The 15,065-nt window shown below is 39.8% G+C and overlaps 1 protein-coding gene across 1 annotated transcript in view; it reads right to left on the bottom strand.

The window, feature by feature from the left end:
- LOC134624309 (nucleotide-binding oligomerization domain-containing protein 2-like) overlaps window positions 1-15,065 on the bottom strand; it is a 1,192,597-nt gene that overhangs the window by 558,639 nt on the left and 618,893 nt on the right. The gene's annotated exons all lie outside the window — the stretch shown is intronic.

The following is a 15,065-nucleotide window of genomic DNA, read 5'->3' as shown; positions in this document are numbered from 1 at the left end:
TTTCACATAGTCATGCTATCACAATAATTTTAGTAAAATTCTTTCACTTTCATTACATAAAAGAAAGAGGAATTTGGTTATCTTGGCCCATGAGAAGTCTAAAACAAATAACGTGGATATGGATAAATCTCTGGTTTTTAGGAAGGAAAGTAGGAGACTGTTGTCATAAAGTGGATTGAGGAGAGTGGAGCTATGCACTTGCAAACACAGTTCAGTTCCTTGAAAAAACAAACAAGCTTAAAACAAGACAAAATCTGTTGTGTTCTGCAAATTAGTTTAAGGTGAATTGTTTTTTTAAGTACTATGCTAGCCCTTTTTAGTTTTGCAAATATTGGCTATATTGAGAGGATTTATTTTATTTTTACTTTATTTTGCCCATTAATTTACAGTAGGCCATTCAAGGATGGATTTGTTGGTGTTGGGTGTAAAGATCTGGAGGGATATTTTTGTTTTATTCTTTCTTTATTTTTTATTCTATTTTTCAGTTTTATTTTTTTAAGACTTGATGAGAGAGTTACTCCATAACACCTTGTGTCACTTACCAATGTGAATTTCATTGATGGCTTTGATGTTTGACTAGCACTTTCTGTTCGATCACATGACCATTATTTTCCCAGTTACAGGAAGTGTGAAGGGACATGTGCAGGGAAGTGTGCCTAGCGCATGACCAGGACTTTCCCACTGACCAGAAGTGTGCAGTGAAGTGTGCCAGGCGCGTGACCAGGACATGGCCTCTCCTCTCAGACTGATGAAGTACAATCTCTGTGCATCTTAGCTGTGCATAATAAATGAATGAAAGGCAGGTTTGTGATGATGCCTGAGGTATAAAAAAAAAAAAAGCTCTAGACCTGGGCTGCTAATTAAGTGAAGCACAACATACAGACACATTTGACTGCTTGCATCACTAAAAAACCCACTGATACAAATGAAAAAGAGCGATAATGAAATCAGCTTGTTAAAACTCTGAAGAGGAGATGTTTGCTATGATGCAGGTAAGTCACAGCAAGGCATACCTGAGGTGTTGTTGCAGGAAGTTCTGGGTAATATAGCAGATCAGTGATGTATCAGAATCTCCAGTCAAAGCACTTATGGTTGTATAGAGACAGATTGATCACTGTAGTTAGTTTACCTGCCTTCTACTTTAATTATGTTTAATAAAAAACAGATGACAAAAACAGTAAAGACAACGATCGCTTTTTCTGAGCTAAATGAATTGATCAGTAATTTAAGCTTCTTACTGTGGAGAGTAACGTGGTATTATATTTTATTATACTACATTGCAACTAACCTTCCCACCTCTCTCTATATAACTGTATTTACCATTTGGTTCGTGGATTACCACCATGACAGGGATTAACCACCTTGCAGCCGCAGCTCAGTGCAGCAGCTCCGTCAATGGAGATGCTGAACATGGTCCATTCGGACTCAATGTCCCCAGTCTCCCTAGGAATGCTCTTGAAGCTCTGCGGAAGGTGCGAGTTGAAGATCTCGCGGACTGGGGCTTCTGCTAGGCGTTCTCAGCACACACTCACTATACATTTAGGCACACCGGGTCTGTCCAGCGTGTCCAAAACAAATGGCCTCAGGTCTGGTGATACGCTTACAAAATCGATCATCCACCTGCGGCCTACAGTGTCCTGGTGCCACATGCACTTATGGCCCACCTTATGGTCAAACATAGTGTTCATTATGGCCACCCTATCCCGGGCAGGGTAAACTGTTCCCTCGGTGATATTCCCACAAAGGTCTTCTGAATCGCTCTTTGTCTGGTCCCTCACCCAGGATCAGTTTACCATGGGGGACACTACCAGGGCGAAAAAGGCCCCGGACAAGCCCCTAGGATCACACAAACGCCTCCACCATGATAAGGTAGCAATTCGCAGAGGGAATAATCTCTTTATGTAAAGGTCTAGAGCCTCTGAGGGTTATCTGAGTACTTCTAACATTACACAAAGCAAAGGTTTCCATCACGGTGTTAATGAAGTGCTGGATTTATTCATCTTCAGAGCTCCTATGGTGGAGCATCCTAGCGGCTCTTCTATTTTGCGAGGTAACCTTGGTTCTTAGTGTTTACAGAAAGTGTTTATGATGTGACGACCCCTGTGCCATGTGCATTGATGAGTCAACAAAGTAAAAGTTGAGTGCACACTGTCCTGTCATGTTGGTGTTTATTATGAAGAAGTGTTTTTAAGATAAATTGTAGTCTGCAGTACAGCCACTGCCCAAAGAGACCGGGAGACACCACCACAACCAGAAACAAAGGTTAGATATTGTAGTTTACCAGGCAACATCGAGGTTGAAAGGTTATGGATTTATAATTGAATAGGAAATTAAAGCTATTATGAACTGGACTGTTCAATCGCACCCCTAAGAAAGTTTTACATCCTGTCTGTCCACCACTGAAAAGTCTTTGATCTATGGTTGACTGGGAAATTAGTGAAATGAGGTTGATTTAGAATTAGAGATGGCACGATACCACTCTTTTATGTCTGATACCGATATCATAAATTTGGATATCTGCCAATACCAATATTGTGCTGGTGTAGTTCTTCTTCCCACCAGCAGGAGTCACTACAATTCTTTGATGCCAAGATTTGTTTGTTATTAGCTGTAGAGTTAGTAATGCAGCACACTTTGAGGAAAGACTGACTCAGCATGTTATTCTGATAAACATCTGCATCCATCCTCTTCGTTGTTTTACAGAAAGCATTGCTTGTGAGTATTTAAGTTGAACAAGAGTTAATGCAACTATATTTGCTATTATTTATGCACTTTTATGGTTAAAGGTGTACTGTATTCTGATTTAGTTTCTTTCCAATGTTAGCTAGTTTAGTCAACTGATTTACATTATCGTGTGAATATATAGACTGAATATTGCTTATTTTCTTCTGTTTGTAGTTTCACTCTGTTGATAATTGAAGGCAGCGTCAATAAAAGGGACGATACACCTGTCAGTTGTCGAGGAGTTTATCTATCTGCATAACTGTATCCAGTATAGCAGTGACGGCAGAATAGATATGAATCCGATATAGTGTGTTTTTTAATCACTAAAACCTTTTTTTTAATATCTTGCTGCTTTTTTATCAATCTAATAAACTTAAACCTACTCCATCCTCCCTATTCTGGTATTTTAAAGAGTAAGCAACCTAACTAATAGGGTTCTAAAACTCCCAGCAAAAAAATAAATAAATAAAAAATAGGGAACCACCCACCCTCCACCTCATGATGCTTAATTGACGTAATCAACTTTAATCAACACTCCATTCGGCTCTTTTCAAAAATTCAAAACTAAATTATCATCAGTTATTTTACACAAAACTCCATCAATGCCCCAAATAGAGACAAACTCTTCAATGTTGGACACCATCTTGTAATAAACAAACTCTACTTTCAAGTGTGCACCTACTAACCCTTTAAACATAAGTTCTAAATTAACAGATCCTGTTCCCTTCATTTTGTTCCTCCTTGTGAGCCATATACTCATCTTCGCCTGACCTATTAAAAAATTAATCAAGCAAACCTTCCTACGCTGCACTGCAGAGTACCTCGACCCAGGATAAAGAGACCCTCCTCCAAAACACTCCCAAGGCCAGCAAGCCACTGCCGCAGCAATGAAAAAAGGCCAGCTAGCCTGGAACAGCCTAGCCACAGGTGCTGCAGTGTTTCCTCAGTCAGACAGAAAAGACAGTGGGTCCCTGTTCGTGGATCCATATGTGCCACGTGTCTGTTCGTAGCCACGGCCCCATGCACTATTCTCCACTGGAGATCCGCACTGCGTTTCTCTATGGGAGGTTTGTACAGGGACCTCCAGCTGCCCCTCGGAGATGACCCCGGAGCCAACACACCTGACCACCTCGACTCCAGAACACCAGCCAACAATCCCCTATTCAGCACCTTCACAGCCACCTCATACATAGACTTCTTCGAAATCGTTGACAGGTCACCCAGAACAGGTGTTCGAAAGGAAAGAAGAGAGCCTCCCTCCTCATCCTGCTCCCCAACTGCGGCACAAACAGACAACGAAGGAAAGTCAGCTGAACTTGGTTGACCACTTGCAGAGCGAGTCCCCAGTGCAGCCCTCACGAGTCCAGGAAGAACACCCATGACTTCTTCCACCAGCTTCTCCAGAAAGCGCAGAGACCTGATCCCAGTCTCCTGAGCCAACTCGGCAGCTGCACTGCCCTGCCGTCCTCAGGCCCGCCAGACCAGCATTTACGAGGAACCTCTGCACACTAGCAGTGCTGAGCATCCTACTTGGCACCAAGGGATTGTAAAAAAGAGGCTCCTCACCAACATCACCGTAAAATTGAGAACAGTCTCTCTGCACTTTAAAAACAGTCTTCCAAGCAGTCAAAACAGACTGGTAAAAAACAGAGGTCTGCGAAAGCTCCATGCCAGTTAAGTCTATAAGAAACAGGTGCTTGTCATATGTAAGGTCCCTTATTCTGTGAAGCAGCGTAGATGCAGTCTTGAACCAGGGTGGTTGTTGTCTTTGAAAAAGATAACGCTGTGCTGTCTGAAGACGGAACGCTGTGACACGGCTTCGAAGGTCAATCAAACCCTGACCCCCCTCTGACACAGGTAGAGACAGCACAGCAGACCTGATCCAGTGAAACCTTCCCCAAAAGAAATTAACCAGTCTTTTTTGTATCTCCTTGAGAAGAGAGGCTGGAGGTTCAACAACAGTGGCACGGTGCCAGAGTACAGAAGCGGCCAAGTTGTTAACAACTAAAGTCCTTCCCCTGTAAGACAACTGTGGCAGGACCCAAGTCCATCGAGACAACCGGGCAGCAATTTTTTCAACAACACCCTCCCAGTTCTTCCCCTGAAAAGCATCAGTCCCCAAAAACACTCCCAAACACTTCAGTCCCTCCCTGTTCCACTGTAATTCTGCCGGTAACACTGGCTGCTCTTTATCAACCCACCCTCCCAAAATGAAACCTTCACACTTTGACCAGTTAACCTTTGCGGAGGATGCTCGCTCATATAAGTCCAGTGTCTGTCTGAGTGTGTTAATATCACTTTGACTGGTTATAAAAACCGTAACATCATCAGCATAAGCTGACAATTTTACTGGACTTCCTGCTCCGTCAAAGGTAAAACCTGAGAGTCCCTGTCTAAGATGGTGTAAAAGGGGTTCAATGGCCAGCGTATACAACATACCAGAAAGAGGGCATCCCTGCCTGATGCCCCTCTGAGCTGGAACAGGCCGACTCAACCCTCCCCCCACCTTTAACATGACAGCAGCGTTTGAATACAACAATGTGATCCAAGAAATGAAAATGTTCCCAAACCCAAAAGCTTCTAAAGTTTTAAACAAATAGTGGTGATCAACTCTATCAAAGGCCTTCTCTTGATCCAGAGATAAAAACCCCACATCCAAGTCCTTGAGCTTGGCCAAATCAATAATGTCTCGAATTAAAAACAAGTTGTCCATAATAGTTCTGTCAGGGACACAGTATGCTTGATCCACATCAACAATCATGTCAATACAGGTCTTCAACCTGTTAGAAAGACATTTTGCAAGAATCTTGTAGTCCGTACAAAGCAAAGAAACAGGCCTCCAATTTTTGAGCAAGCCCAGGTCCCCTTTCTTTGGCAGTAAAGTCAAAACTGCTCTCGTGCAACTTGTTGGCAAGATCCCAGTGGTCATACAGAATGTGAAAACTTCATGAATGTCCTCTCCTAGCAGCGACCAGAATTTCTGGTAAAATTCCACAGGAAGACCATCAACTCCTGATGACCGACCACCGTTGAGTTGTTGAACCGCTGAAGACATCTCCTCAAAAGAAATAGCAGACTCCAACACAGCCGATTCAGCCTCATCCAGCCGTGGCAGCCCCACCAGCATCTTCGTCACACATTCAGGGTCACACGTGTCAGCACTAAAGAGGCTGGCATAAAAGTCAGTGGCGAGCTTCCTCATTTCCACTGAGTCAGATGTCACCTTCCCATTTGGAAGCCTTAGGTGCAACATTTGGTGTGACTCTCGAACCCTTTTCTCCAACTTAAAAAAGAACCTCGTCGGGGCATCTATTTCCTTAATAGTAGAAATCCGAGTCCTTATAAGAGCACCCTTTGCTCTTTCGTGAAGAAACTTGGCCAAAGCCTTCCTCCTACTGTCCCAGGTATTATTTGTATTATCTGTCCCACTTAGAATCTCAGTCTCTAGCCTCTTGAGCTCTCGTTCCAAGTCCGCAAAGCAGCCCTTAACAGTGGCTGTTGCATGTGATGTGTATTGTTGACAAAAAAGCTTAATCTGTGATTTCCCCACCTCCCACCATTGAGCTAAATTGCAAAAGTCTGTTTTCCTTAGTTTCCAGTGGCACCAGAAGTCAGAAAAAGGTTGACAGAACTCCTTGTCATGAATCAGCTGCACGTTAAAGCGCCAGTGCGAACAGATGTTAGAATGCATCAATAAAGAAATATCTGCAGTCACCAAATGATGATCAGAAAAACCAACAGGTGAAATCTCTGCTTTAACTAGTCTATTATTATACATCTGGTTGATATATAATCTATCAAGCCTAGCTGCCCTCACATTGCTCTCAGAAACTTTTACATACGTATACTGTCTAGTTGTGGGATGGAGCTTCCTCCATACATCAGTCAAATCATTCTGAAGAATGATTGTAGACAAAAGTGAGCCCGAAGGTGGATGAGGCTCTCCTTGTTAGGATGCCTGGGTCGTTGACCCAGAGGTTTTGAGTTCATTATATTATTTATCATTTCTAGTCTTTGGTTTCTTTAGAGTTCTGTCTTATGGTTTATGCCTCTGTGTTCTATAGTTGCTCTGTCTCACCTGTCGGCTGTATCCCCTTGTTAAGTTCGCGTCTCTGTGTTATGTTTCCTGTTTTACTTTGAAAGTCCATGTTTCATGTTAGTGTATCTGGTTTTGCTTCTCTTGTCTCGTTAGCCCTGATTTGCCCCAGCTGTGTTTCCCTCCTGTCTCCCATTTCCTGATTTCTCCCTCTGTGTATTTAAGCCCTGTGTTCTCTTTGGTCTGTGTCGCAATCAGTGTTGAGGAGTAACGGAATACATGTACCGCCGTTACGTATTTAGAATACAAAATATGAGTAACTGTATTCCATTACAGTTACCATTTAAAAAGGTGGTATTCAGAATACAGTTACTTTGTTGAAATAAATGGATTACACGGCGGTACTTTCCTGTTTCATATTCTCGCGGGTCAGGATTGTTTGGGTTTGTTTGACAGCTATGTTCTGTTGTTCCAGGCGGCAGCGTTACGGTTGCCATGGTTACAGGGTGACGTGCTCTCTTTCTGCGTGTTTCCTGGGTGAGAGAGCGCCTTTTTGTTGTTGTTGTTGTGCTAAGCTAATAGACAGAATGCTACAGGCATAGCTCTAAAGAATGTAACCTGATGGGCAGTGTAGTCCGTGCTGCAGAGAGAATGGACTACCATACCCGTTATGTGTCTGTGAGCGAGGGAGGGAGAGAAAGGAAAAGTCCGAGCTGTCATGGAGCAAAAACGGGAGCTGGAAGCATGTAAATATAATAATAACCACAGCAGCCAAGAAGAGTGCCTGACGAGCCCATTTGTAAGTAAGCTATTAAGACTCAACTGTACACTGTGTTCGTGTTTTCCTCCGGAAACAATAAGTTCCATTGGAGCAGCCTTTCAACGCCTCTCTCTGTCTCCAGCAAGCAAAGTTGACCCAGACAACAAAGTAAAGCTAGTTTTCGGCTACCAGCCCGACACGGAACCCGACGTATTAGCCAGAGGTCCCTTTACTACGTTTCGGAGCCACGGACCTTCAGTAACAGTAATAAATCACAGCAATAGTACATTCACGTAGTTGTAAACAGCATGATAATATATTAAGTAATCCAAAGTATTCAGAATACGTTACTCTCATTGAGTAACATAACGGAATACGTTACAGAATACATTTTGGGGCATGTATTCAGTATTCTGTAGTGGAATACATTTTAAATGTAACCTTCCCAACACTGGTCGCGATCTACCCTTAACTTGCTGTGTGTTCTGTCTGTGTAAGTGTATTTTGTATTCCTAGTTTTGTTATACTTTTGAGTTCAGCATTAAAGCTGTTTTGAGTTCACGTCTGTTTCCGGAGTCTGCACTTTGGGTCCTCCTTACCACCACTCCTGCCTGCACACAGCCTTAACCTAACACTTGAAGCGAGATCGATCAACTGCAGACCAGAAAACAAACGACGGAGGCTCCAGAAAAGTGCAATCAGACGATGAGTTTATTGACACCGGAGAACAATCATCAGCATATGGCTTGTTTGCTCTGATAAAAATACACTGGGTTCTGGTTTTATAGCATAGAGGATCACGCCCCCATGTACACGTCAAATACAGTTCAAAAATACATTGTTTACAGACAAGGGTACATCATGTACATCTTAATAACTATAAACAGACATATAACTTCTCCTTTCTATATCAGTTACCTTTTAAGGTAATAAACTTCAAGCTCCAGGGTCCCTGAAAGTTAATAATGGACCCTCGTCATCAATCTCTAAGTAGACAGAATTACAGCAAGTCTCAAATAAGAAGCAGAAGACACTTGGGCCTTCGCTCAGGCCTGCTACTAGATTAATATGTGTATTGTAAGCATGCATGCAATTAACCTGCTATGTTCTCATCTTCCCTCAACATGTATCACCTGGACACTCTCACCAGTGAAGCTTAAAACCCTCTTGGATGGAACATCAACTCTAAACAAGCACAGTTATGCATTGTGTATAGAATGAACTCAACCTGTGAATAGAAAGGTCAATGTGATGACAAACATATTCAATGCAATATGAACCCTGTAAGAAATATTACTGATAAAATAATACTGTAAAACATGTTATTAATACATTCATCATAAGGCAGATTATATGATAGCAATAAAAGAATCTCTGAATCCCAACACACTCCTGTGTTTCTGTCAACTGAAGGGTGGGTTGTGCAATTCCAGTCCCCTCCCACCACTATTATTGAACCACTGTTTAATTTTGATAACTCATCAGTAAGTTTGCAAAATAATCGTACACGACCTGCAGCTGAGTTATGGGCGTAAACATTCATAAAAGCAAAAGATATTCCCTTGATGGTTGCTTTAACCACCTGTGCCCTTCCCTGCTCTATCTCACAGACAGAAACATGTGACAGTTGAAGGTGCCTAGAAAATAAAATTGCTACACCCGCACTGAGGTTGGTACCATGACTCAAAAAAACCTGCCCACTCCAACTCATTCCCCATTCTGTCTCATTACCTATAGTGCTATGTGTTTCCTGTAAAAAGAACACATCAATGTTTTTGGTCTTGCTAAGCTCCACTAAGACTGCACGCCTCTCCCTATCCCTACCCCCATTTATGTTGAGTGTACCTACTCTCAAGCTTGCCATATAAGACAGAGAGAAGAGGAGGAGAAAAAGAGAAAAGACAGTGAGACACTTCCAGAAAGACACCCTTAGTGCTCCAAACATTTTGCTATGCTTTTAAAGGAGTTTTCCCACGTTTTTCCCTTCTCAACTTAGTCAAGATCTTTTTAAGACGGAATCTTTTCTGTTTGCTCAATTGTTCATAACCAACAACTCTCCTTATTTTCAGAACAGATTTTATAAAAAGATCAACATCTGGAAAAAACTCAGTGACTTCCACAGACTGCATACCAAAGGTCTCATCCAAAAAGCGGTTTATATCTTCTAAGGAATACGACTGCTGATGGTCGTCTTGTGAAACAACATCAGAGCATTGAGACAGGGAATCATCTTCCAAAAAATCGTCTTCCTCATCCGTTCGGGATGAACGGCGGGACACCGGACACGGTGACCCGCGTAGATGGCACAAACAGTGGCGAAACAGCCACAAACAAATCATCCAGAACGATCCCCCTTTCAACTAACAGGTGAACCAAGCGCTCCTCACGGAGAAAAGCCACCACAGCCTTGTTCATCCGAGAGCCATAAGTTATGTTCTCATGGCCCACCTGTTCACCAACAGCTAGCAGAACCTGCTCAACGGTGTACTGTTGGGGTGCCACCACCCTGGCCCCATGTCTAATAGACAGGGGAGGCGAACCCTCACTGGGGAGGGACGCCATCCCATACGGTAAAAAAATATATTTTTCCCAGCCAAAATATATTTAAAATATATGGTAAATATATTTTGTATTTGTGATGCTCCAAAAAAATATATTTTTGAAATTGAAAATATATTTCTTTCTAACCAAAATACATTTCAAAATATATTTGCGTTCAAGAAAATACATTTCCAACTTTACAGTAGAATGTATATCAAAGTATCCCTTATTTAAAATGTATTTAGTGCAATAATAATAACAATAATAAAAGTAACAACATCTACATCTAATCACATCTACAAAAACAGTTGGATTCAAACAAAACAGAGTCAAAGGTCTAGCAAGAATTAGGTTATTTATTCATTTGCTTACAGTATTTCACACAATATTAGCATTCACTTGACTTTGAAATTATTTATCAGTGATACAGTACACAAAATACAACAACTGCTATGTACACTTTAGTTTTTGACATTATATACAATATAGTACTTAAAGAAACAGTCCACTTTTTTTGGAAATAAGCTCATTCTCGATCTCCCTCAGAAATAAAAAAAAATTGAGTTTGACCATTAAGTCTTTGGTCATTTTTCAATGCAATGCTCACGGTCCCTTCGGATTCAATGATGTATGCTAAGCTATGTTAAAAGTGTTATCACCATACAAATCAACTGTATGGATTCCAAAATGGTCAGATTCAACGTATTAACTCTGAGGGAGTGTTCCTTTAATGATGCAATATAATATAGCACTTAATGACTTAATGTAATGTATATCTGACGTTTTGCCATTTAATGTTTAATTATGTATGGGTTTTTTTTAATGAACTGGTTTAAAATCACTTCAGAAAAATACCACATGGCACTGAAGAAAATCATGTTTTCTCATGTTTAACCTTATTTAAGGAATTCCCACTGATTAATGCTTCTAAAAATGTAATTAACTTTTAGTTTTTCAGTGTGAATGATCAGACATTTGCATTTGATCTCTGCAGCAAGAATACCTGTCAGATGCCCAAGACGTTTTGATACTGGTTCAAAATAACTTGGATTTGAGGCACAGAGACTATGCTTTGCTCGTTCATAGAATCTTCCAATGGCATAACACGTCTCTCCACTTTCATTTTGACATAATACAAATCGTTTAATGTTAAAGAAATTTTGATCATCATCATTCAACATAACAGTGAATGAATTACGTTTGAGTACACGACTGTAATCTTCTGAGTGAAACACCTCGCCATTTGTAATGATTCGTTGAAAGTACTGTACTCTGCTCCTTTGTACCCCAAAACGACTCAGTGCCATATAGTCATCCCTCCTAATTAATCGCACTTTAGGACGATTAAGTGCAGTGATACCATGTGTGCGAGTTACATGTTTTAACTGTTTAGGTCTTGTTAGAGATTCAAATATCTCCTTGCATTCATTTGAGGCATCTTTCAGTAAAGTCTGGCCATAAAATGGTAAGGCCTTCTGTAGCCAGAACATTTTTACAATCTGTAGCGCAACCCCTTGAGTGCTTTTGATCATGTCTAGTAGTTTAGCATTGTAAGACTCAAACACAAAGGCGGAATGAGCCCACAAAGGCCCCCAGTTCACTACACTTCTTGGTAAATGGAGGCAAAGATGGACATTATAAGACAGATTAGCTTCCCCATAGAATACCTCCATGTCTTTCACAAAATCTGTTAGAAGTGCCTCAGACTCAGTAATCTGCTCTCTGGTTATATTTTCGCCCAACAGAAGGGATACTCCCTTGACTAGTTTAGACCAGTGATTCAGTAGTGGTTCTGGCAATACACCTTTTAGTACAGGTAAGCTATAATAAAAGAGCCACATATACCACTCATGGGCTTTCCAAAATTTCCTCAATGTGACAGACCTTGGCACACGAGGTACATTACATGGCGGTTTAATCTTTAAAAGCATTTCATCTAACAGTTTTGTAGACCTACCTATATACCAGTGCTTTTCATGGTTTTCACTGTTTAACCACAGCCCTGTTACAGTTCTTGCAACACCCAGAAGTACTGAATGCATGTAGTCTGGGACAGACCCTTCGATAATATCAAAACTGGGAAGTCTACACAACATACTTGGCCCTTTAACACCCATAACAGCTTTACCAGACTGTAGCGCAGCTTCTACAAATTCATTAGTTTGTTCCTGATTGCGGAGCTGAATGTCCTGCTGAAAAGGATATACCCGAGTGGATCCTCTGCCTTTTTCAACTACCTTTCCTTCATGAAGGCAGTAGGAGCATCCATGTTCACCATTAAACTGTTTAAAATTCTGGATCAGAGGTCTGGCAACTGAGTCACTCATTAGAATTAGATGGATTACTTTTGTATTGACAGAAACACCTTTGTCATTTTCCCATGTGAAACCACTGTCCTGTAAGTCCACACACTCATCAATGAAAGGTTTTAAGAAACTTCTCATGTGAGGCTTCTCATCCCCGAACCATAGTCCACAAAGGAGTACATTATCCTGTCTTGTTTTCAATGGCAATTCATTAATGGTGCATAAAAGGGGCCAAATACTACAAGGGGACTTTTTAAAAACTGGCACACCATCACAGCTAAATGTTAAGCTGAGGGTTTGAAGGGCCGTTTCTGAACCACTTAAAGCTTTCTGATACAAAAAACCATCACAAATGTCACTGAGAGAAGTAGATGTTTCTGTTTGCTTTCCTATTAATTCATCTGTAATTCCTGGCATTCTCAAGAGATTTATGATTTGATCTTCCAAGGAGAGGTATATGAAAAAGTTATTGGTAAACCTACTTGCTTTGTCATAGGTGATGTTGCATTGAACACAATGAACTTGGTCCAGCTCAGCTGACATTATATTACTACACTGCTCACACACATAACAGATTTTCATGATGTTTTTTGTATCATCAAAAGCTTTGTAAAATGAATATTTTGTCCTGCACGCTGAATCACTGCCACCAACAACATTAAGGATTTTCATGATATCTTCAAGACAGTCATTGGTCAAACTGAGTTTGAGCTTAAGTGCCAGAAGTAGTAGTTGATTTTGCTCTTTAGTTTGACCTGAATCCACTGGGACCTCTATCTGAACAGGACCTGCAGTGCACTCTTCATCATTAGTCATCAGCAGAGTTCTGTCTTCTGGAAGGGTGTCTGGGATTTCCTTGAAAAGAGAAGAGAGAGAGTGAGAATTATGGGTCCTGTAAACATCACATTACAAATCTTCAGTGTAAGAGCATCAGCCTAGTGGACTCATAGACGCATTTATGTCTGTATCGGTGAGATATAGACATTATATCTCACCGATATATATATACTGTATTTATGCATCTCTTTTTTTAACATTACAGCAGACATTTGAAATTGGTCTTATTCACTATTTGTGCACTATTTGACATGTCCATTCAGTCTTGCCAAAATTTAAGTGTGCTTTGGCTGTCCAAGATTAACTCTCAAAATGAATGCTTAGTGCTTTCTTTCATGATAAATTCTGTAAGAATATATGATTGCAGTAGAAAGTAGAAATTACTGTAAAAATAATAATTAGAACAATGATTACTTGTTTTATTTTTTTCTATCAATGCACTAATTCATGAATATTCTTTAAAAAATAATGTCTAGAAATTTAATGATCTTTTTGATTTCATTTCTTGACTTGAAAATTCAACTAACTATGGTGTACTTATTTCAACAAATCTATAGTCCAATATTCATGATAAATCCAATTTAGGTTTATGCATTAAAAGTGTTTTCATTACAGTTAACCCAAAATGTTTGTATTCCAACACTAACCTTAAAAAGAGACCAATAAGATCATTTATTAATAGTAATATTAATCAATCATTTATTATTTGGTATAACTTAAGTAATTAAATGCTAAGGGATATGATAAAATGGATGATAAGATAAAAAGGAAAAAGGAATAAAACTTTATTTTGGTAATCATCACCCTCAAGTTGTTCTAAACCTGTTTCTTTGTTCTGTTGAACACAAAAGAAGATATTTTCAAGAATGCTGGTAACCAGTTTCTTGTCCCTACTGACTTCCATAGTATTGTTATTTCATACTATGTCCATACTATGTCAAGATGGACCAGCAACTGTTTGATTATCAACATTATTTTATGTTAAAAAGAAATTCATAAAGGTTTAGAACAACTTATATATATATGAATTTACAAAAATGCAAATTGAACCACCAATTATATCATAAGGCATACCTTTTGACATTCCTTGATAACATTCTGAAGTTCTTCTTCTGCAACCTTAATTCTGAAAAAGAAAATATACAAGAAAGAAAATAGAAATTGCTTATTGCTATATTTGAAATCTAAGTGAACTGCTATTAAAACGATAAAGATGTGATCACTTATAAAGATGTTTATTGATCAGTAATAAGCAGATTAGACATAGCCTTGCTGTTTAAAACTCCAGATCATTCATTTGGGAGCCAGAGTACATTTATCGTACCTTATGCTATGGTAATTTATAAAGATTGTCATTTTTTCCTTAATATTTTCATTGTGGTTATTAATTACATTTTATAAAATTTACTTAGAATGATGTTGTTTTAAGCAACTGCATGTCCTATTTTTACAAGAACATAAGCTGAAAACACTAATTGTAAATCCTTCAATGCTATTCTGGAGTATTAAACCCCAAATGTCTATTACACATTGGCTTTGTTTATTCTTGATAAAAAACAAACAAACATCTTAAGCATGCAGTGGATGATTATTTGCCACTTTGAACGATTACATAATTGTGGCATCCTTAGTGATTGCCACTAGATTAATTGATTGTGTGGCCCTATGGCATTCGTTAATGTTAAAGAGTTAGGGATATTACATTACCAACACACCTTTCTTTTTGTGCCCATCTCCGTTTGGTTCTTGAAGGAATTTCCTCTTCAGGATCAGTTAGATAACGTTTATACGAAATCCTTTCAGGAGGCTCGCTCATTTTGACTCACATGTGACCTATTGATGAAATTAAAATTACATTGAA

Source organism: Pelmatolapia mariae, linkage group LG3_W (genome assembly GCF_036321145.2).
Source record: "Pelmatolapia mariae isolate MD_Pm_ZW linkage group LG3_W, Pm_UMD_F_2, whole genome shotgun sequence".
Taxonomy (NCBI): domain Eukaryota; kingdom Metazoa; phylum Chordata; class Actinopteri; order Cichliformes; family Cichlidae; genus Pelmatolapia; species Pelmatolapia mariae.
The sequence above is the reverse complement of the archived record's forward strand: the minus strand, read 5'-3'. Positions and strand labels throughout refer to the sequence as shown.